We start from the raw sequence: 24,349 nt of genomic DNA, 5'->3' as shown, positions 1-24,349 counted from the left end.
TTACTCCTCAGGGTGTTATTAACTCCAAGGTCGGGAACCACTGATCTAAAACGTATTCGAAGCCCTGATCTTGTGCCGTAGCTGCAGGAAAACATGCTTCTCTCAGACCATCAGCCTGGGTTCACGAAAAACCGCTCGTGTGACGCACAGCTTTCTTTACTCACACACGACATCTTGCAAATGGATGAGACAGGTGAACTTGTAGATTCTGTCTACCTAGATTTCCGATGGACTTTCGACGTTGTACCATATGTGGAAAACACTGGTAAGGAGAAGGTACAGGACGATATGACATCTGTTAAGATTTGATGGAATGACTTCAATGGTACTAGAGGGAGCTGTAGATTGCGAAAACTGTAGAGGAAGGCAGAGATTGGAATACATCCAGCAAATAATCGAGGACGTGGATTGCAAGTGCTACTCTGAGACGAAGAGATTAGCACAGGAGAGGAATTCGTGGCGGGCCGCATCAAGTCAGACCGAAGACTGACGGAAAAAAAAATACGTCGAATAACAACCGAAGCATTGCCACACAAAGTGCAGTGCGTCCGTAAAGAAGTTAATGTGCATTTATGAACGTCTGTTGCGGCTAACAGAAACGAAGCGAAAGGCTGAAATTTGCTACACATTGGTGAGTACCACAAAAAGTTTCTGTAGTGTGATGTTCAGTGGCGTGCGGTCGCAGAAGATACAAGCTGATAAAATTGTGTCAGTCGAGACGTGGGCGGTACAGGGGAAAGTTCAGTGTGTTCTGTGACTTGCTAAATGCGAATCTGTGACCAGTGTTAAACGCGAATATCGTCGCATGTACAATGGTGAGGCACCGTATACTCATAGAAATAACGTTAATAGGTAGGATGAGCAGTTAAAGGATAGCGGCAGTTTGTTGGACAAACACCTTTTGGTAGGCATTCGGTGAGAGACGAGTCTGTAGATGTTGTACGGGATAGCTACCTAAGGGGCCCCCAAAACCCGGCGCGTGCATGTACTCGAGAATTAGGCCTAAAAAAAATACTACAGTTCAAGAGGTTTTAAAGAAAAGCCTCCGTTTTTGGGTTCACAAATTGCAGTTGTTGCACCCTATCAAGCCGGCCGATGTGGCAGAGCGGTTCTAGGCGCTTCAGTCTGGAACCACGCGACCGCTATGGTCACAGGTTCGAATGCTGCCTCGGACATGGATGTGTGTGATGTCCTTAGGTTACTTAGGTTTAAGTGGTTCTAAGTTCTAGGGGACTGCTGACCTCAGATCTTAAGTCCCATAGTGCTCAGGACAATTTGAATCATTAATTAACATAAGACCTTTATGGCTGATGATTCAAAACACATATTATGTTGGTTGTATTAGTTTAGGATTATTCACCCATAGACTACAGAAAAGGCTTAGAAAAGGTTTGAAGTTATTTACAAAGATCATTAACAAACACTAGATGAGTTTAATACGGGCAATTTGCGCTCTGTTTTAAGAGAAGCTATTTTCTCAGGCTTCTCAGTGCTCATTACTGTGTGCCCAATAATGACATAATGTTTCAAGCACATTCAGACGTCTGTGTGGATACCGAGTGCAAGATATATTGCGCATAGATAAACTTTCTTCCTTGCTCTATTTTGTGGAGAACATCTGCGAAAAAAAGTTTAAAAAATATTTCAAATTATGCTTAAAGTTTGTTGGAAGTCGTTACGTCCTCTCATCCTCAAATCACCATGTTTTCATTTGTTAAGCGCTGGATAAATATCGAATTGGTAATTTGCACACAATCTGTAACTTAAATATTTGTCTTATTGTGTTAAACCTTTAAAGTAAATTTATACCTATTAATGAGTATATTGTGGCAGCATAGTAAATGTTTAAAATCAGTCAGTGATCAAATGAAATGTTGAAAATCAGCTTTTTTTGTTGCCATTGAAAGCCGTTGGACAGACAAACTCAAATGGAAATCGTGCACTTTTTAAAGCGTTTAGTGACATTCGTAGAGTTTTAGAAAGTATGCTACTTCGTTTCATTGGGTTTCTTCATTTATTGTCGTAAAACAAACGAATCAAAGCCATCTGCGCAGGCAACCTGTGACTATAATAGCACAGTAACGGAAGGTGATTGAGAGGAGTCCGAGATATCACTCTTTTTTTCTCCAAAACTGTTCCCCCTCGCTGGAGGAGCGAGGCGTTCTTATCGACTGGAAAAAGCGCGGATCGCTCTCGTTTTCAAAACGTAGGCGTATATCGTCGACGTCTGTCCGTTGTATTATTTGTTACATGGTTTACTCTCTCATCTGTGGCATTTCTAATAACGGAAAATCTTCTCTGTAGGAATGAAAATGGATTCTACAAAAAACGATCGTGTGAAAACCAGATCGCCCTGTTCATTAGCGAGACCCATAATGCAGAAAAAATCGGCGCCCAAATAGATGCCGAGCCCATTGGCTTCCAGGAAGCGTTCGACACAGTTTCGCACTGCTGCCTGACGAACAAAATAAGAACGTGCGGAATATCAGAGTTGGTGTGTGACAGGATTGAAACGTTCCAGCAAACATAATTCAGCATGTCATTCTTAACGGTGAGAAAGCTTCAGAAAGAAAACTAGTCCTAATGGTACCTCAAGGGTGTTACAGGATTGTTAACTATCACAATATGCATAAATGAACTACTGGGTAACGTCGGAAGTTTCATGAGGGTTTTCATAGATGATGGTGTTGTATATAGAGAAGTAGCAATGCTAGAAATTGAAGCGTAATACGAGGGCTACCCACAAAGTACATTACGTTTTGGAATTAAAAATAAATAAAGTATTGGTAATTTTTTTATTATATGCAGATGAAAGCCATACTTAAATACTACTTTTCTACATAGTTGCCATTTAAATTAAGGCACTTATCGTAGCGATGGACGAGCTTGAAAATTCCTTCGTCCTAAAATTCGGCCGCCTGCGCCTTCAGCCACGTGTTTACCTCTTCTTGAAGCTGTGCGTCGTCATCAAAACGCTGCATAGCCAACCACTTCTTCATTGCTGGGAATAAGTGGAAGTCACTCGGTGCCAGGTCGGGACTGTACGGCGGATGAGGAAACAACTCCCACTTAAAAGATTCGAGAACTTCACGGGTGGCATTTGCCGTGTGGGTCCGGGCGTTGTCGTGAATCAGCAAGATCTTTGAGCCCAACCTTCTCCTGCGCTTGTTTTGTATTGCTCTTCTGAGGTTGTGCAGAGTTTGGCAGCACCGTTGACAGTTTATTGTAGTGCCTTTTTCCAGGAAATCCACAAAAATCACACCTTTTCTGTCCCAAAAGACAGTTATTACGTGGTTGAAGGCGCAGGCGGCCGAATTTTACGACGAAGGAATTTCCAAGCTCGTCCATCGCTACGATAAATGCCTTAATTTAAGTAGCAACTATGTATAAAAGTACTATTTAAGTGTGGCTTTCATCTGTATATAATTTAAAAAATTCCTATACTTTATTTATTTTTAATTCCAAAACGTAATGTACTTTGTGGATAGCCCTCGTACAAGAAGAGGATCGACTCTTGGAGAGGAAATTTGAAGTTGGCTCTCTACATAAATAAACAAATGCCACGTATTGCGCATAAATAAATAGAAAGAAGCTTCACTGTATGATTACACTGCTGCAGAATAATCACTGGAAGCAACCATATCCATTAAATATCTAGAAGTACGTGCACGGAGCGATTTGAAGTGGAATGACCACATAAAACTAACTGCAGGATGGGTAAATACCACACTGATAGTCACTAGAAGAGTGCTGGAAAAGTGCAGCCAACGCACACAAGAGGTAGCTTACAAAACCCTCTTCAGATCAGTACTTGAATATTGGTCTGAGATGCGTACCGTATACACTTGATACAGGAAACTGTGACGGAAACGCTGAGCCAACTCGTGACAGATGCTACAAGAGAAGATTTCTCGGTGATGGTGTGAATTACAATTAAAATTCCTAGAGCATACGTTCCTCGAAGATTCACCCTACATGCTACTCCTTCCTGCTTGCATTTCGCGAAAACCCCTTGAAGATAAAATTAGAGAGATTAGAGAGCACACCAAGACAAGCTTTCTTAGTGGAGATCATTCGCAACAGGAACAGGTAAGCTGGGTTATGACTATTGTGCACAACATACTCCCCGTCACACAGTATAAAGTGCCTTTCGGAGTATAGTTGTACATGGTCCAGTCATATTAAGTTGACCACCGCCTACATGCGACTTCACCACGCAATACCCACAACAGACGGTAGGTGGCAGCACGAGCAGTGGACGGTATATAAAGCGTATCAAGGGTGGGCGGTGGTAAACTGTTCGCGTGCCACAGTGGTTGAAGTAAATCGTGCACGGCAAAATGGACCTATCCAAATCGGTTCCGAGCTACCTGTGCTGCACCGCGAACCATAGATGACAGGGGTGAATTACGGTTGTGCAGATGTGTTCGGGAGAATAGAAGAGCAACTGTGAAGCAACTCACTGCCCAGATGGACGAAGGGATACCAACAGCGTCTCCTCAACGAGCGTCCAGCGAACGCCTCCACAGCAGTCTCCTGATTTAACCACCCGTGGTGACCTCTGTTCATCGGACATCCACTAAGTAGCTACAGGTCACCTTTTCATATAAGTCACGTTTTATGCTCCATCGTACAGATGGCCGTTATCGTGTAAGGCGTGAAACGTCTGAAAGCGAACAAGGAGTGAGCGTTGTAGTGTGGGAAATGTTTTCGTGGGATCTCCTGGATGATCTCTTCATTCTGGAAGGCACAGTGGATCAACACAAGTATTCATCTATCCTAGTATTTACCAGCATCATGATCAGTTTACCATGCACCTCTGGTCACCAAACTCCCCGGATTTAAACCCAGTCGAAAATCTATGAGACCACCTAGATCGGGCTTTACCTGCCATGGATCCTCAACCGACAAACCTAGAGCAGTTGGCCACGACTCTGGAGGCGGTTGACTCCACATCACTGTCGATACCCTCCAGAACCTCGTCCACTCTCTTCACGCACCTCTTGCAATGGCCCACGCTGAAAATTTTGATTATTCTGGATTCTGAACGGTTGTCACATTAACGTGGCCGGACTGTGTAGATGTAGATAAGTGCCGTGAATCGATGTAGAAACTGTGCATGATTCGTGTCTCTGAACTGCAATTCCTTCATTTACAAGCTCAAGGCGTCCTCCACCCGTAATGCTGGAATTCAATATGGTGTTGGCCCACTCTTAGCCTATACGACAGCTTCCACGGCCGCAGGCATACGTTCAGTCAGGTGCTGGAAGGTTTCTTGGGGAATGGCAGCCCATATTTCACGAAGTGCTGCAGTGATGAGAGGTATCGATGTCGGTCGGTGAGGCCTGGCACGACGTTGGCGTTCCAAAACATCCCAAAGGTGTTCTATAGGATTCAAGTCAGGACTCTGGGCAGGCCAGTCCATCACAGGCATGTCATTGCCGTGTAACCAGTTCGCCACAGCCCATGCAGCGTGAACAGGTGCTCGATCTTGTTGAAAGATGCAGTCGCCATCCCTGAATTGCTCTTCGACAGTGGGAAGCAACAAAGTGCTTAAAACATCAATATAGGACAGTGCTGTAATAGTTCCACGCAAAACAATAAGGAGTGCAAACCCCCTCTATGAAAAACACAACCACAGTATAACACCACCGCCTCCGAATTTTGCTGTTGGCGCGCTAGCAGATGACGTTCACCGGGCATTCGCCATACCCACACCCTGCTATCGGATCACCAAGTTGTGTACCGTGATTCTTCACTCCACACAATGTTTTTCCACTGTTCAATCGTCCAATGTTTACGTTCCTTACACCAAGCGAGGCGTCGTTTGGCATTTACCGGCGTGATGTGTGGCTTAGGAGCAGCCGTTCGACCACGAAATCCATGATCTCTCACCTCCCGCCTAACTGTTATAGTACTGATGCATTTTGGAATTCCTTAGTGATGGTCTGGATAGATGTCTGCCTATTACACATTACGACCCTCTTTAAGTGTCTCCGGTCTCTGTCAGTCAAAAGACGAGTTCGGACTGTGCACTTTTATGCTGTACGCATCCCTTCACGTTTCCACATCACTACCACATCGGAAACTGTGGACCTAGGATGTTCAGGAGGGTGTAAATCTCGCTTACAGACGTACGACACAAGTGACACCCAACCACCTGACCACGTCTGTGAGTTCCGCGGAGTGCCCCATTTTGCTCTCTCACGATGCCTAAATAACTACTGAGGTCGCTAATATGGAGTGCCTGGCAGTAGGTGGCAGCGCAATGCACCAAATATTAAAAACATATATTTTTGGAGGTGCCCGTATACTTTTGGTGACATTGTGTATAAGCAGGGCGTGTGAGAATTAAATACACTGCTATTGAAGTCACACCAACAAAAGCAAGCGCCGTGATGCATTATTTGCTGCGTAGATGCAGCTGCGAGGTTCGACATGTTGTTAAATATGGATACGCAGATAAGAGCCACGTATGTCAAGGAAAATATCTCTGAACTTGACCGTTAAATAATAAATAACGCTGGGAACTTAACTCCTTCCACAAAAGGGCTCAAGGACAACACGATAAAGATCTCACACTTACCAACAGATGTTCAGCCATAAAAATCAAAACATGGTTATGGGGAGATGATATCGCAGCGATCGATCACTATCTTAATTTATTAGGTGCCGCAGAAGAAGTAATTGGAAGAGAAAGCAAACCAAGCAAAAAATGCAAATACAACATAAATACTTATAGGTAGGAGGCCCAGGTACAGGGCTCAGATTATAGTAATTAGGAGCGCGAATTCGAAAGCTTACCAACTAGTTACAGCAACGCAACTTTCTCGACAACAAAATAACCGCTGAACTCCAATCAATCGGTTTCATGTACAACACTAGCGTGGAATAACCGACGAAACACACACAAATAAAAGAAAAAAAAGACGGTAGGGATCAGAATATTCCCCAACAAAGACCTGACAAAAGAACGAGATGGAGGTATTAACAGTTGTATGAGTACCATAGCAAAATTCGCAGCTAAAACAATGAAAAAATATTGAAACAGTGGAAATAATTTACAGAGGAACAATGGGGGAGTGGCAAACTGCTGTGCTGGACGCAATCGTCAAGGAAAAAGTACAGCCACATATGAGCTAACCAAATACAGAAGATGTAACGGGCCACAACGTCAGGCTTGTTTTATTTACAGATGACGTCTTGCACACAATAAATATAGATGAACAGGTAGATTCTGTCTTCCTACATTTCCGAAACGCTTTCGCCACGCTACAACATCGTCGATTACCAAAGAAGATATAATCACAGAGAGTATATTCACAGATATGTGATTAGTGGGATACATTTTTGATTATCCCTCATTTGGTTTTTGAAGCTCTACCAGTAGACGTGCTTACAGACAAAAATTACTGAAATTTAGGTCCATTTGTTGTTTATAAATGCTCAAACATGTTCCAATAATGCGGTGCCGTCGTCAATGGAAACTTTTATTTAGTTGTGTAAAATACAAACATGTCTGAAATAATAATCTACCAAAATTAGGCCTAAAACAGTTTACGTCTGTTATGGTTATTATACCAGTTTTATACCTTATTGGTTTATGCAGGAACCTCTTTGCGTTACAAGCAAAAACGGGATGCAGTGTCGTTACCAGGGCTGGTATGGTGTATAAGGGCCGCAGACGGTGTCATATGTTGAGTGATCACTGTGAAGGACAAGGAGCTGCCACGTACACGCTGTGAGACAGCGTTATCTTCATCTTAGAAAGTTGTAAAGGGGCCTCATTGTATGGCTAATCAAATCGTCCAACATCAAGATCTGTGGAGTATTCGGATGTGACAGTGGCCCGGATGTGACAGTGGCATGGGAACATAAGGGCAGGCGCACCTGTTGTCAAGGTACCGGTCTATCACGTCTGGCTTCACGAGGGAGAGTCACCTTATTGTACTACAAGCACACCGTAACCATATCCCACCTGCTGTTTCCCTCAGTAGAGCTTGTTTCCGCCTTAAGTGAGGTGGAGGGGGTTGGGTTGGGTTCTTTGGGGAAGGAGACCAGACAGCGAGGTCGTCGGTGTCATCGGATTGGGGAAGGATGGGGTAGGAAGTCGGCCGTGCCCTTTCAAAGGAACCATCCCGGCATCTGCCTGGAGCGATTTAGGGAAATCACAGAAAACCTAAATCAGGGTGGCCGAACGCGGGATTGAACCGTCGTCCTCTCGAATGCGAGTCCAGGGTCTAACCACTGCGCCACCTCGCTCGATGGAGGTGGAGGGATGCGACTCAATACAGGTAACCAGTGGCATGCGGTTGATTTGAGGGAGCCACCCATGCCCGAGGGAGAACTCGAACCTGCGCCGGGCCAGCCGCACAGTCCATGATTTTAGCACCTGAGGCCACTCAGCTAATCACGCGCGGCTCTCATGAAGGCAAGTGACATATATATTGGTCTCTCCCCGAAAGAAGTCAGGCGGTTTGCGTATAGATATGCTATGGCATGCAACAATAAAATACCCCAAACATGGACCGAGACCGAAATGGCGGGAAGTGATTGGTTCACAGTATTCTTGAAGAGCCAACCTCAACTCTCCATTCAGACTCCTCAAGCAACAAGTTTAGCCCGGTGCACCAGTTTCAACAAGCATAATGTAGAACTGTTTTTTAATAATCTCGACATAGTTTTAAAAAGATTATAAGTGACCCCTGCAGACATCTGCAACATTGACGAAACTGGAGTAACTACCGTCCAGCTTCCTGATCGTTACGATCGCTTTTGCAGTTAGTGCGTTGGGTAATAGTGTGTCTACATTCTACGTCTTCCCGAGGGTCAACTTCAAGCCTCATTTTATCCTTGATGGTCCGACTGGGTGTGATGGAGCAGCTCATCCTTCCGGATGGGTGACGGAGACAAACTTTCGAAAATAAATGAAACATTTTGTTCTACACACTCACTGCTCAAAAGAACGTCCTTGCTTGGTTTTGATTGATAATCACAGTGCACATCTCGACTCTGAAGCTCTTAATTATTGTAAAGAAAATGGAATCACCTTTCTATCTTTTCCGGTGCATTATAGCCACAAGCTGCAGCCTTTAGACAGAAGTGTTTATGGGCCTTTTAAAAAGTTCGTGAACGCAGCACGTGATGCATGAGTTACCAATAATAAACGACCTATGACTATTTACGACATCCCGTCTACAGTGCGAATAGCACTTCCAAATGCTGCAACGCTCAATAACATAACCAGTGGATTCAGGTAACTGGGATCAATCCCTTTAACAAAAATATTTTTACTGACAGTGATTTTATGACTTCCTACACTTCGGATAGGCCAGACTCAAACACTGAAAACAGTCCATCAACTCGAGCTGAGATAAACGTAAGACCGTTTCCAACTCCAGAAAAGATCAGACCTTTTGAAAAAGCAGAGCCCAGAAAAAGTATGGGAGCAGGGAAAAGGAAAAGAGTTTCTGCCATAGTGACAGACACTCCAGTAAAAGAAGCCCTCGGGGAAGAACAAAAAGGTGCAAAAGAAAAGAAGGCGAAAGCATTGGAAAGAAAACTTAAATCACAGGCTAAAAAACCACTTTTTCAAAAAGAAAGCAGGAGCAATGGTAGAATGAAATTAACTAAATCAACTGCAGTAGGCCTAAAACTAAAGAATAAGCCAATGGAAGATGACGATGATGAAGATGACGACGACGATGAGGAAGATGAAGATTCACTGTGTCTAAGGTGTCTCAAGCCTTTTTCAAACAGTCAGTCTGGAGCACAATGGATTCAGTGCACAAACTACAAGCGTTGGGCTCATCAGACATGCGTGTAAAATGAAATCCGTGGACTATTTTATGAGTGTTATAACTGTGCTGATCCTTTGGATGTGGACAGTGATAAAAGTTGATTGGTTTGTATTAAGACACTATAATTCCTAATAATTTTAAGCTTTCCCATTGTCATAATAAAATGTTAAGCATTTAACTCAATATTCAACTTGATTTGATGTACATTAAAGTATGTTTCTTGGTAACTATTAGTTTTATTTTGATATCCTAAAGTTATAATAGTTTAACTTATCAAAATATTACATGGGTCAACGTGCCCCAACCTCTGGGCTAACTTATCCTGAGGCACATTGGCTCACTTGACATATGTCCAGTAATTAATTTTTTTAAACTTTTTAACTCTTATTTTCAAGGTTAATAATCGTGATCCAGATTCAGTAAGACTGCTCTAAACATTTAGCAATAATTTCATAAATTTAAATTTGTAAAAAAAATTAATATAATTTTTTTAATATGGCTAATGTGACCCGGTCTCCCCTACACTTTCCAACCAGACAGGTGCATAGCACTAGGCAGCAGAGTACACAATATTGACGCCAGTTAAACGTAGACAGTCAGCAGAGGTTCCCCACGTGGTATCACCCAGCTTATGTAGTATGTTGTTCCTTGTAGCAGCAAGGAAATCTCTGCATCACCATCTCTACCAATGCACCAGGAATTCTGACATCCGCCACAGCAACGACTCCGATCAAGAAGACCAGCAGGTGTTACTGTAGGACAACTCATCGTGGATGGTTTGATCTAAATGAAATCTGGAAGCATGAATGGTCAACAAAAACATTGGGAACAAGAGCCCACATCCTTGATCCCACACAAAAGCCAAAAGGTTTTGACCTACCGAGGAACCTCTGGTGCCGCCTCAACAGGTTAAGGACTGGACTGGTTGTTGTAGCTACTTCGGGTACAGTTCACAATTGTGTGAATGTAAGCAAAAAGAGCAGACAATTGAACATCTAGTCCAACGCTGTTCACTTCATTCATACCCTGGAATTCCCGACGACTTGTTCACTCTCACACCCAGCTTAATTAATTGGTAGAGGTTTAATCTTGTCTTATATCATATCTATATTGTATAAAATCACTTGTGTTATATCAACAGTATATTGTATAAAATCACCATATGATTAAATAAAATAGCTGCGTTTGCCACAGGTAATGGACTCACTGCAACATACAGTCATCCCCCACCGTTGCTCGGAGATTAGTAACAACCGGACTAGGGATTTACCGTCCCATGCGTAGGCTACCGATCACATGACGAACGGCTGCATTTGGAATGGTGGGAAGCAAGGACTGCTGATGAATGTCCTATCATTATAATCTGTACCTCATAGTTATGGCAGTATCGTGGTGCCATTTTTCCGTAGTACAATGCTCGTCCACACACAGTGCATTTCTCTATGATGTTGAGGTCCTCTTTTGGCCAGCAAGATTTCCAGTCTGTACCGAGTAGAACATGCCTGGAACCGATTAGGACGTCAACTCCCTCCCAGTGACCGAGCGAGTTGGCGCAGTGGTTAGTGCACTGGAGTCGCTTTCGGGAAGACGATGGTTCAAATCCGCGACCGACCATACATTAAACTCCAATCTCCCTTCTTCCCTCCCAGTGCTATTATACAGAATATGAAGGTCCAGCTACAACAGTTGTGCTGCAGCTTGCCTCTGGAGAGAATACAGCGACTTTAAGACAGCCTTTCCAACCAAATCGTGCGTGCATCCGGGCCAGAGGGGATGCATAATCATAGTGATAAGTGGACTCACACTGTCAGGCTCTAAAATAATGCTGCATACCCTCTCAACCAGTACAGTTTCTTTTCATTTCCCCCTCCCTTTCCCCCTTTTCTCAGTACTTCAATTTTTTGTCAGGCAGTCTATATGAAACGAATTACCACACATGACTCTCAGTTCAGAAATCTTCCCAGGAACTGAAATCGTTATGGAGACTCCAGGCCACAGTTTCAATATAAATGTGTGGTGCTTGTTCATAGATTTAGAACACGTTAATTTGAAAGTAGTACTTCTCCACAATGGAAAACATCTTCCTCTTGTTCTGGTTGCTCATACAATTCATCTGAAGGACACATACGAGAACTTACCCAATGTAAGAATAACGAAACACACATATATAGAGAGCTCTAGGTAATTGCATTCTTCTCGGCATGCTGCTCAGGTACACAAAGCAATCCTCTTTTCCATGTGAATTGACTACTCGCAATCAAATACAGGCAGAAGAATGTTGTGAACACTCCTCTTGTTGACCTCAAAAATATGTATCTACCTCCACTGCACATTAAATTGAGTCTCGTCAGAAGTTTTGTGAAAGACGTAGACCAAACTTCTCTTGGCTTCATGTACTTGCTACCGTTTCCAAGAATAATTGAATCAAAAATAAAGAATGTTATTAGGACCGCTAATTACGGAATTAATGTCTAATTAACATTTCCTTTCTTTGTCTGATGGTGTCTGCAAGACTTTTTTTAGGGAACCATTGATAGGGTAGAGCATTATTGTACAAAAGCTACTGACATCGTACCTCCATGTGGGATTTAGCGTATCACTTAAACAACATATCGTGGACGATCATTTGGACTTCGTTCCGGATAAGCTTGGCGCTGTTAGTTATGAACATGGAGAACGGTTCATTCAGAACATTTCTCAAATAAAAAAAGCGTTATTATGGCAAGTGGAGAAATGTGGTGTTGTGCGACGAATGTATAGGCGAAGTATCAAAAAATGGTTCAAATGGCTCTGAGCACTATGGGACTCAACTGCTGTGGTCATCAGTCCCCTAGAACTTAGAACTACTTAAACCTAACTAACATAAGGACATCACACACATCCATGCCCGAGGCAGGATTCGAACCTGCGACCGTAGCAACAGTGCGGCTCCGGACTGGAGCGCCTAGAACCGCACGGCCACCGCGGCCGGCGGCGACGTATCAAGGGAAATCGAGACGAAATTGTTTTTAGGTACAATTCTTTATTGTTCTTCACTATTATGTTACTAACTTCTTTGGTTCCTTTATGTACTGCTATTCTTTTTTTTATTATTTAGAAGTTTTGTTCATTTACCAGGTATACACGGTTGGGTAGGCTGCCACGTGTTATAAATTCCAAAAACTGAAAAATGGGCTGACACTACTTATCATTACTACACGGGCAGATCTTTGTTTCCAACAACTAGTGTGGGTCCTAATTCAATAGTTCACTCATACTGAATAACACTGCTGAGCGCCTTGGCCATCGAATGGTGTACGTCCTTGCGCTCATGGCCGTCGGGTCTGCTAGATCGCCTGATAACCAATAAGATGGTGGCTTACGAATTCCAATGTTCACATTTTCTGACGAAGACCTTCAAGAGTATGTCAGAAAGAGGAAAAAATAAAGTATTGCAGGGAATGGAAGCAACTAGCTAAAAACAAACCGTATCAAGTACGACAAAACGCATGGAACATCTGATTTTTCGTATAAATAAACCCTGAAGGATAAGACTGAATTCCAGCAGCTTGATTTGAGGAAACGGCATGCATCTGGAAAGAGGGCTAGGAGATTGTCAATCAAGTTTGCTCGGCTTCAATTCCATATAGATTACTCTCAAAGAAGATTCGTCACGGAAGTAAAGGAAAAATGTGGCCGACTTACTTAACTCTATACCCCGCCTTCCAGCATAACTTTTTCAAGCTTACAATGTGATCATGACAACTTTTCAAACAGCGAGGAACAACTTGTTGAAATCATAACACCATATATACTGTCATTGTCTGAATTTCCATTTTGCGTTTTTCAGTTTTCCTTTTGTTAGTGTCTCTTGAAAACGAGAACCAACTCTGCTTTTTGAGTGGGTTTTCAACTTTCTTTTAAATTCATTTCCGCTCCAAAGTCATTTTTTGAGATAGTTTTGGTACAGGTAATACCTTCCAAACAAAAGATTCATTTTGTAATGTAGTGCCGTATTGAAGCTGTATAGGTCACATCAAAAAAGTCATACAGCCGGTGGAAAACGACTTTATTACTCAAAATGCTCACCTGATGCATTTCAGATTTATTTCCATCACCAGATATCCAAGTGCACGGAGGGTCACAGGGTACTAGCGTTATCAAAGGTGTGTGCGCAACATAAGCTGAGAGGATAATCAAGTGAGCAATTTGTGCATTTAAGTCATTTTTCACCGGGTGTATGACTTTTTTTAAGCAACCTAGTCAACTCAAACATGGTATTTCATTATGTCACAACCATGTTCGCCTGGGTCCTAAGAGATTTGATGTCTCAGAGGTATAAGACAGTTACACACTGTGATGGAAAGTTTACATTTACAAGTTATTGCAGTGCCCCAATTCACTTAATAAATATATAATTATGAGCTAAAAACTTTAAAACTTCTCTCCTGAGGTTGAATTTTTGACATAAAGAATTTGACAGCCAAGACGTCCAAATAATGCACAGGCTAGAGTAAACACTTAGAGAATCCACTGCTGTGGGAAAACCGAGGTCGATACAGAAATTTGCCTTAGGGGTAAAAGACTATATTGATTTTTCAACTTAAAAATATTGCTTTGTTGGCCGGTGTTAATAATCATGATGACACTTATTTCCATCGTACAACACAACAGTCAGGTGACATACGTTTGGTTATGAACAAAAGTAAAATTCAGCTGCAAAAGGAGAGCAGTTGAAAGCTTACAAGCTGTCTGGCATGCCTCCTTCCATTTATATGCAAAATTCATCTGCGAAGCAGGTCACTTTAGTTTCATCAAGCTAAAAGTCTCATGACGTTATATAATGCTGGGGAATTCATTTTATAAAATTGCAGTGGTTGTCGTTCGATACTTCTAGTTCCATTCTAAGAATTGGTGAGAACCCCTCAGTACACATAGAACTTAGAAAACGACAGGGGAGACTACACGACATTCAGAGGGTCTGTTCCGGCTTACATGCTTCAAGGAGCCACCTGATAGGGCTCATCGAATCCCGCTGTCAGCCAAGCTAAGAAAGGGTTCGCGGTATTTGGCAGGATTCAGCACTGTAGAAGTTTGAGGGTGTAGTCCCCAAGCTCTGGTTTCCACCTAATACACTATTGGCCATTAAGATGACGTGCTACAGACGCGAAATTTAACCGACAGGAAGAAGATGCTGTGATATGCAAATGATTAGCTTTTCAGAGCATTCACACAAGGCTGGCGCCGGTGGCGACACCTACAACATTCTGACATGAGGAAAGTTTCCAACCGATTTCTCATTCACAAACAGCAGTTGACCGGCGTTGCATGGTGAAACGTTGTTGTGATGCCTCGTGTAAGGAGGAGAATTGCGTACCATCACGTTTCCGACTATGGTAAAGTTCGGATTGTGGCCTATCGCGATTGCGGGTTTATCGTATCGCGTCATTGGTGCTCGCGTTCGTCGAGATCCAATGACTGTTAGCAGAATATGGAATCGGTGGTTTCAGGAGGGTAATACGGAACGCCGTGCTGGATCCCAACGGCCTCGTATCACTAGCAGTCGAGATGACAGGCATCTCATCCGCATGCCTGTAACGGATCGTGCAGCCACGTCTCAATACCTGAGTCAACAGATAGGGACGTTTGCAAGGCAACAACCATCTGCACGATCAGTTCGACGACGTTTGCAGCAGCATGGACTATCAGCTCGGTCACCATGGCTGCGGGTACCCTTACGCTGCATCACAGACAGGAGCGCCTGCAAGGGTGTACTCAACGACGAACGTGGGTGCACGAATCGCAAAACGTCATTTTTTCGAATGATTCCAGGTTCTGTTTACAGCATCATGATGGTCGTATCTGTGTTTGGAGACATCGCGGTGAACGCACATTGGAAGCGTGTAATCGTCATCGCCATACTGGCGTATCACCCGGCTTGATGGTATGGGGTGCCATTGGTTACACGTCTCGGACACCTCTTGTTTGCATTGACGGCACTTTGAACAGTGGACGTTACATTTCAGATGTGTTACAACCCGTGGCTCTATCCTTCATTCAAACCCTGCGAAACCCTACATTTCAGCAGGATAATGCACGACCGCGTCTTGCGGGTCCTTTACGGTCGTTTCTGGACACAGAAAATCTCCGGATCTCTCACCTATTGTAAATGTCTGGTCAATGGTGGATGAGCAACTGGCTTGTCACAGTACGCCAGTCACTACTCTTGATGAACTGTGGTATCGTGTTGAAGCTGCATGGGCAGCTGTACCTGCACACGCCATCCAAGCTCTGTTTGACTCAAAGCCCAGGCGTATCAAGGCCGTTATTACGGCCAGAGGTGGTTGTTCTGGGTACTGATTTTTCAGGATCTATGCGCCAAAATTGCTCGAAAATGTAATCACGTGTCAGTTCTAGTACAATATATTTGTCCAATGAATACCCGTTTATCATCTGCATTTCTTCTTGGTGTGGCAATTTTAATGGCCAGTAGTGTAATTTATATTGCTGTAAATGTAAAAAAACGTAAGTTAATGTAAATGAGTAGGAAAAACAAGTCTTGGAACGTCTGGGTCTGCGCAGTGGGAGGACGAGCCACGCGGAGTTTCCCTCGTATTGGTCAGGCTTCTGGAAATCTAGAAGTATAGAAACAACGCTCTCATTCGCGCATTACTTACCGACGTCAGTCGGTAATTTCTAAAGAAAATTGGCGAAGAAGATGTGCTCTGATTGGCCCATTTGTTAAACGTGGCAGCTATCGCGTTATTGGCGGAAAACAGTAACATATTTCTTGATTGGCGGTTTTGGCCGGAACCGCGAAAACAACGGCTGGGAGCAGGGACACATGAAGAAGTACGCTCTTGTGGACGTCGAGGATTATGTATTCAGGCAGTGAATGAGCCTTCACGATGTCCGAGCTCTGAAAAGCGAAATTCTGGTTCTTCGCGTGGGACCTTAAATGGCCGACTTAGCGCTACAGCGGATTGATGAGAATAAGCATCAGCTCCGGCGATAGGTGGGCGCTACTGTTTGCAAAGGGATAGTACCGTTGCCACAGTACCGTTCTTCCCGCTTCCAGTGAAAGTATCTTTTTCATTTATTATTCAGTCAGCCACTGGAGTAACTAAAACATTTGGTGGGTTACGTTCGTATTGGTGATGGAATGTGCAGCTAATATACGGTAATGCTTCCACTTACTTCATACCTATTTTGCAATTACCTTTTATAATGATAATATCATTGAGTCTTATGCTATGTCATTGCTTTTAATAAAATGTTGTTGTTGTTGTGGTCTTCAGTCCTGAGACTGGTTTGATGCTGCTCTCCATGTTACTCTATCCTGTGCAAGTTTCTTCATCTACCAGTACCTACTGCAACCTACATCCTTCTGAATCTGCTTAGTGTATTCATCTCTTGGTCTCCCTCTACGATTTTTACCCTCCACGCTGCCCTCCAGTACTAAACTGGTAATTTCCTGATGCCCTTCTTCTAGTCAAGTTGTGCCACAAACTCCTCTTCTCCCCAATTCTATTCAATACCTGCTCATTAGTTACGTGATCTACCCATCTAATCTTCAGCATTCTTCTGTATCACCACATTGCGAAAGCTTCTATTCTCTTCTTGTCCAAACTATTTATCGTCCATGTTTCACTTCCATACATGGCTACACTCCATACAATACTGACACTTAAATCTATACTCGAAGTTAACAAATTTCTCTTCTTCAGAGACGCTTTCCTTGCCGTTGCCAGTCTACATTTTATATCCTCTCTACTTCGACCATCATCAGTTATTTTGCTCCCCAAATAGCAAAACTCCTTTACTACTTTAAGTGTCTCATTTCCTAATCTAATTCCCTCAGCATCACCCAATTTAATTCGACTACATTCCATTATCCTCGTTTTGCTTTTGTTGATATTCATCTTATATCCTCCATTCAAGACACTATCCATTCCGTTCAACTGCTCTTCAAGTCCTTTATTTGTTTTTCATTTGAAGCTACTTGTAGTTTCCTTCAATTTATTATTATTATTATTATTATTTGTCGATTGAGTAAAAATAGTCATTCAGCAGGATTTTATTGCAATTCCCCATATTAGGTCCGGCCGCTGTGGCCGAGCGGTTCTAGACGCTTCAGTCTGGAACCGCGCGACCGCTACGGTCGTAGATTCGAATCCTGCCCCAGGCATGGATTTGTGTGATGTCCTTAGGTTAGCTAGGTTTAATTATTTCTAATTTCTAGGGGACTGATGACATCCGATATTAAGTCGCATAGTGCTCAGAGCCATTTGAACCCTTTGAACCCATTTTAGGATTCTGATTTGCAATTGAAATTTAACATCGGATCTTAAGATGCTTTCGACGGAGTCTAGGCGGTTCCATTATTCCGATTTCACATCCACACAGCTTGGGGTTTTACACAGTAGGTACTCGCATTTATAAGATAAGCTACAGTTGATTCTATTTCGTAACTCGAACTTACAGTAGCAGATCGACGCATCGTTTGCTTCTTGCGATTATGAAAGTGTAAGGACATACTATTCGGGGATATTAGAGTGTTTGGATGTATTGTAATACGGATATGAGACATCCCGTCATATCGATTGTAGACCGCATTTCAGACCGAATCAGGACCAAGGGGAGCGCCGTGCACTTCTGGACAGGCGTTGCGGCCGCGTTGGCTTCGTCAGGTTCTGCGACGCTCCGACCAGCTCTGGGATCGATAGTATAATATCGCCTCCGTGAAAATAAGATTCCGCCCCAGTCGGCTGCGGCGGCCGGCGGTCCCTACGAACGGGCACAAGTTTCCGCATGTAGATGCGCGGCGCTGCTCTGCACTGCGCGCAGTATTGGGTCGGTCTCCCCAGCCCTGGATGAATCTCAAGCCGAGTTCGCCAGTTCCCGGTCGTCGCGTGCCCCGCTTTTAATATCGCCTCCCTTCTTTTTTTTCTTCTTTTGCCGTTCGTTTACTTCCGGCTCCTCCTCTGTACTGGCAATCGTCTTTAATGGCTCGTAATTTGCTCCAGTCGTGAAAACTGCGTTGCACGTCCTCCGCCGCTAATAAATACGCGATAACAGGAAAAGGCTATGAATGTTAATAAAAAGCGCCACATCTGGCAGCGGAAGAGACGAACACTAAAAACAGAAGCGCCGGGACTTCTCTCTCCTTTTTTTTAACGTCCGTTCCCTTCGTTAGCAGCTATTTTCTCCCTGCATCTTGCGATCTTGCGCTGTTTTAAATGCGTCCTTCCAGCATTAACACAGACGTTTTATGCTACGGGGAACAACTGCGCACTGTGTAGCGCACGAACTTGTAACTGGGAATTTGCAGGTTTTTACAACCGACGTAGTGCTTCAAGAGCATACCGCTAAACTTTCTCAGAGTGTTTAAAGTCAGTACCGCCATTAGACTGCTGTTTATTTACAGTGTTACATTTACACTTACACAATCGTGATTCCGGCTTCAAAATGCCATTATAGATTGCCTAAGGTGGCATACTGTCATATTAAAATACGACATTATGTCATCTTACGCAATTTGTAACACTTAAAATACGACAGTATGCCATCTTAGGCAATTTAGAACACTTGGTAATGTCACTTTGAAGCCGAAATCATGATTGCGTAAGTGTAAATATAACACTGTAGATCAACAACAGTCTAATGACGGTACTGACTTTAAAGAAAAATATTATGACTATGGCCCTGCATTACGTAAAAATTATTTCTCAGAGTCATTTCATGGGAGCTCTTATGTGCCGTACAGTTACAGTCTCTTCGATAACAAGGTAGGTGTTAAACATGCGTGGTAGGGTCACGGCTGCCCTGAATGATTCCTTCCTTTATGACGTTTCCTCTATCCGAGAGTGTGCTCAACCTCTGTAGATGGCGAGGATCGCTAACATCTACGGTCATTTATCCGTTTCATAATCTTGGAATGACGGATTAAAAATTCAAACTCTTCCTCCGTTTATGATCTATTATTCTTCGAAATATGTCTGCCATTTGCTGACGTATTTCTGTTACAAAAGAAAAAAGAAAAAAAAGAGATAATTAATAATAAATGCCTATAATCTTCTTCGATTATATATGGAGGAAAGGAAGTTGTTGTAACCAGAAATGGGAGAAGCATTCAGAAAAAATCGAGGAGAACGTGGAAAGTTGAGGTGCAGGGCGAAGACATTACTTAATAGGAGTAGGAAGCCCGTGGCATTCAAAACAGTTTCCAGTCCTCTCTAAATGGATAAATAAAGGTCCTGTTTGGTTTTCAAGGGAATCGTGTACCATTCTTCACGCAAAACAATTGCAAGTTCTGGTAACGATAACGGAGTTGGACAGCGATCGCGCAAATTCCCTTCAAAGTAGACTACGAAAGATCACCAATGATGAAATCTGGTGACAGTAGCGACCCTGGCAGATACGATAAGTCCAGGACGACGCGAACTGTGTGAACAGGGGCCAAACACTGCAGCATAGGTGGAAATTAATACGCTGAATGCAAATCCCTTGATGTAGGTCTTCTACCCACTAGTGATGTACGAAAGCCGGCTGCTGTGGCCGAGCGGTTCTAGGCCTTTCAGTCCGGAACCGAGCTGCTGCTACGGTCGTAGGTTCGAATTCTGCTCGGGCATGGATATAGTGATGTCCTTAGGTTAGATAGGTTATAGTAGTTCTAAGTCTAGAGAACTGATGACCCTGGATGTTAAGTCCCGTAGTGCCTAAGAGCCATTTGAACCACTTTTTTATGTACGAAAATTTGTGCTGGATCAGGACTCGAACCCAGATTACTCGCCAATCGCGAGGGGTCGCCTCAATAACTTCTACTGTTCACGGACTCACACAAACTTCCATATGTCACACGGTCTAATCCACGTATCGTAGTTCACTGAATTCATCACCTGATGGATTCCCGCATCAGGGAGAATGAGACAACAAGAAAGCGAAGACAGTATTGTTATAGTATGATGAAGACTGGAACGCTGGCACACACTGTATTGTGTCGGCTTCAACTGACCAGAAACTAAAACGCCTCAGATTGCAATGCGCACTTGAACGCCCTCACTAAGTCTTCAATGGCAAAGTGTACTTTTCTCGGACGGGTCCCGCTTCAACTTGTTCTAAGTGCTGGTTGCATATGTGTTAGACGCTGCCCTTGTGAACACCATCGATGAGACTGCGTTAGTCAGTGGCATAGCAGACGACCGCCAAGTGTGATGGTTTGGGGCGTCGTTGGTTATCACAGGGTATCTCTTATTCTACGTGATCCGTGCAATATGTGCACCAACCGCCACATCAGGGAGATTTTAAATCCTTCTACAGGGTGCTCCGAACATCATATTTCAGCAGGACAATGCATGTCACGTGTGTGAAGGAATATGAAAGCCTTTTCGAATAACGACGGGTACACCTGCCTTCCTAGGCCCGCACGGTCGCACGACACGTCGTTCATCGAATGGCTGGTCGCTCGACTGTTCGTTCTGGTCCTCCTGCAATCACTATAGCTGCTTCGTGCATGCACCTACAATCCGGCTGGTAGTGTGTCCCCAAGGCTGTGTTTGATTTCAAGCCATGCAGTCAAGAGGCTCTGACTGCAGCACATAGCGGCTTCACATCGTACTGCATTCTCGCGGTCAAAGCGTATTTACTGTCCTGTAATTCTAATCATTGGTGTATTCTGGCCCGCATCTCGTGGTCGTGCGGTAGCGTTCTCGCTTCCCACGCCCAGGTTCCCGGGTTAGATTCCCGGCGGGGTCAGGGATTTTCTCTGCCTCGTGATGGCTGGGTGTTGTGTGATGTCCTTAGGTTAGTTAGGTTTGAGTAGTTCTAAGTTCTAGGGGACTGATGACCATAGATGTTAAGTCCCATAGTGCTCAGAGCCATTTGAACCATTTTGGTGTATTCTGATGTCCTAATCTGGGGAATAAATTTCGTCATAATCACATGTCTCCTTCATGTTGCACTTTTCACTAACAGTACGTACTGCGCGTACACTAGCACTATTAATATTTTTTTTTTAATATCGGGAATCTGATATGTCGATATTAAATGGAAAACAAAATGGATTCTCGGGACATCGAAGAAAGATATCAACATATCGGCGAAAAAATATCGATGTACTTCCTTACAAAAATATCAGCTGCACATTACGAATGTACTGCCGGTTTTAGAGTTGTATACCTAAGTATTGATTTATTATTTAGCCGGCCATTGTAGCCGAGAGGTTCTAGGCGCTTCAGTCTGGAACCGCGCGACCGCCTCAGGCATGGATGTGTGTGATGTCCTTAGGTTAGTTAGGTTTAAGTAGTTCTAATTTCTAGGGGACTGATGACCTCAGATGTTAGGTCACATAGTGCTCAATGTCATTTTTTTATTATTTAATGTTCAGTAAATCAACAAACTGGCAGCCTGCCTATCCCCGTTAGAGCAACAACTAAAAGGAAAACGTTGCACGTTCATGCTTGGCGATATCCATACAGGTAAGAATGGTAATTGCTTGTAAGTGGCACAGTAAAAGGCGTCCGATGAGCACATCGTTTGGTTTCATCACATATCGGATTTGTCCGGAACACTTAATGTAGTCTTCCCTCTTTTAACATGTCTGCAAACGCCAGCGGTGTAGCAGTTTCAGTGTCAAAATTGCGTGGTGAAGCTAAACGTCGTAGCTGTTGTTGCTTGCGCCGAGCGCCGTTAGGTCAGCATTTTCCCTTACACTGTCCGTCCATCACAAAGACCACTATTGTCATTCATGCCGGAACCGCGCTGCTGCTATGGTTGCAGGTTCGAATCCTGCCTCGGGCATGGATGTGTGTGATGTCCTTGGGTTAGTTAGGTTTAAGTAGTTCTAAGCCTAGGGGACTGATGACCTCCGATGTTAAGTCCCACAGTGCTTAGAACTATTTGAACCATTTTTGTCATTTATATTTTTGTTCGTCGTTTTCAGCAACTGTTTTTGAAGAATGTCGATTTGAAGAACTAACAAACTGGATGTGTTAAAAGTTGTTTTGTTAACCGCAAGTGGAGTGCTGTTTCTTCACATCGGAAATCTTGTTATTCCATATATCGCCGACGTACCGCTGTGCTGTACGGATGACAACCAAAGGAGTTCTTTTATGAAAAGAAATGCCACCCAAGACCATCGCTCCTGCTCGTTGGGCCGAATGGCGGGTGACAGCCTGCCTGGTATCTCCTCACCCCTGTCACGGGCGTCCCCAGAAACGACTTCGGCCTGGAATTTCATTGGACTAGAATTTTCAGTGATGAGTCCGGCTTCGAACTGAGCCCTGATGACCAGATTGTCTTCGTGCTTGTGAAACTCTGCCTTGGCCACAAGGTCGCCGAATCTCTTCCGAACTGAAAATGTTCGGAGCATTATGGACATGGCCCTCCAACTAACTCGAGATTTTGACGATCTAATGTGCCTGTTGGACAGAATTTTCCACGATATCCGTCAGGATGTCACCCAGAAAGTCTATTAACCAATTCCAAGCCGAATGACTGCTTGCACAAGGGCCAGAGGTGGACCAACGCGTTATTGAAAAAATGATTCATTTGGCTCTGAGCACTACGGGGCTTAATTTCTGAGGTCATCAGTCCCCTAGAAGTTAGAACTATTAAACCAAACTAACGTAAGGACACCACACTCATCCATGCGCGAGGCAGGATTCGAACCTGCGACTGTAGCGGTCGCGCGGTTCCGGACTGAAGCGCCTAGAACAGCTTGGCCACACCGGCCGGCCGCGTTATTGATGTGCCCAGTTTGCGAAGATATTTCTCTTGAATAAACCATCCATTTTTTCTAGGAATTGTAATCAATTACTTGCCTGTACATGTACATCACCTCTACCGATTTCCCTCTCGTTCGTATAATTGCTTCGTGATGTGTTGTTCTCTTTGAGGCTATATAGTACACACGCCAACGAATGCTTGATCAAACACAGACAAACGCACACACACACATACACACACACACACACACACACACACACACACACACACACACACACACACACACACACACATACTCATCAAGTACACATGTTAGCTTAAGCACATTGTGGCGTCGATGGTTCCGATGCCACAGCGTTGCTGCACGCCTTCGACTATAGATACTAGTAGACTGGCCTTGCTGTGCAGAAGCTATAGAGCTGGTGTGGCTCCAACATAAACCACGTGACTGTTGGCAAAACGTGGCGGGGTTTCAAATCAGCGGTCTGCTATCCTAAGTTTGTATCGTATTTTACCCACATTTCTCAATTGACGGCCAAACGCTTCCAACAAAAATTACTTTTTTATTCGCGAAAAAAACTACATTTGACCTGGATTTGTTCACTGTACCATTTATAAAATCTAACAAATACATCTAACGCCCCGCTAGTGGGCAGCGGGACGAAATTAGTATAAACTATCGATTAAAGTAAAATGTCGTTAAAATTATTTTAAACAGTAATAGTGGGCTCGTGTCAAAACTTTAAATATTTGATTCGCCGTGTTTTGAGCTTCAGTCACTTATTAAAGAAAGTGGGATATGGGAATTATGTCTACTATAGGTGCCAAAATTGTCGACTTTAGGA

Source organism: Schistocerca gregaria, chromosome 5 (genome assembly GCF_023897955.1).
Source record: "Schistocerca gregaria isolate iqSchGreg1 chromosome 5, iqSchGreg1.2, whole genome shotgun sequence".
NCBI classification, from domain to species: Eukaryota; Metazoa; Arthropoda; class Insecta; order Orthoptera; family Acrididae; genus Schistocerca; species Schistocerca gregaria.
Note: the sequence above shows the minus strand (reverse complement) of the source record.